Below are 657 nucleotides of genomic sequence, written 5' to 3' on the forward strand. Positions count from 1 at the left end.
GGGCAGTGAGTGGGTTGTTTATTTTAACTCTAAAAAAAAAAAAAAAAAAAAAAAGACATCACTTTGACATAAACGTCTGCTAGCAACTTGCATTTTCCTAGTATAAAAATATCTATTAATTGAAAGGCAGCTTCTTAGCAATTCCAGAGCCTTGGGAACTGTATGGGGCAAGGGGGAAAAATGCAGTTTGAGCAATTATCAATTCTGTTGCAATAGCAGTGAAGTCAGCTGCGCTGGAATCCCTGCAGATCTGGGTTTGCTATTCGACATAAACGTCTGCTAGCAACTTGCATTTTCCTAGTATAAAAATATCTATTAATTGAAAGGCAGCTTCTTAGCAATTCCAGAGCCTTGGGAACTGTATGGGGCAAGGGGGAAAAATGCAGTTTGAGCAATTATCAATTCTGTTGCAATAGCAGTGAAGTCAGCTGCGCTGGAATCCCTGCAGATCTGGGTTTGCTATTCCGTGTCTGGGGGCGAGGGGGGAGGCTGCTCAGCACTCAGTGCTTACAGCACATCCCGAGTCAGAGCCTCGCTGCAGCCTGGAGTTGATGCTGGATGACATTAGCAGCATCTGAAATGACCAAATATTTGCCTTCCCTATTTTAGTGATGTCTCTTGACACCAGGAAGGGTGTTCTCGTCCCCACCGAGGCTG

The sequence above is a fragment of the Corvus brachyrhynchos genome, unplaced genomic scaffold, assembly GCF_000691975.1.
Source record: "Corvus brachyrhynchos isolate BGI_N302 unplaced genomic scaffold, ASM69197v1 scaffold68, whole genome shotgun sequence".
In the NCBI taxonomy this organism is placed as follows: Eukaryota; Metazoa; Chordata; class Aves; order Passeriformes; family Corvidae; genus Corvus; species Corvus brachyrhynchos.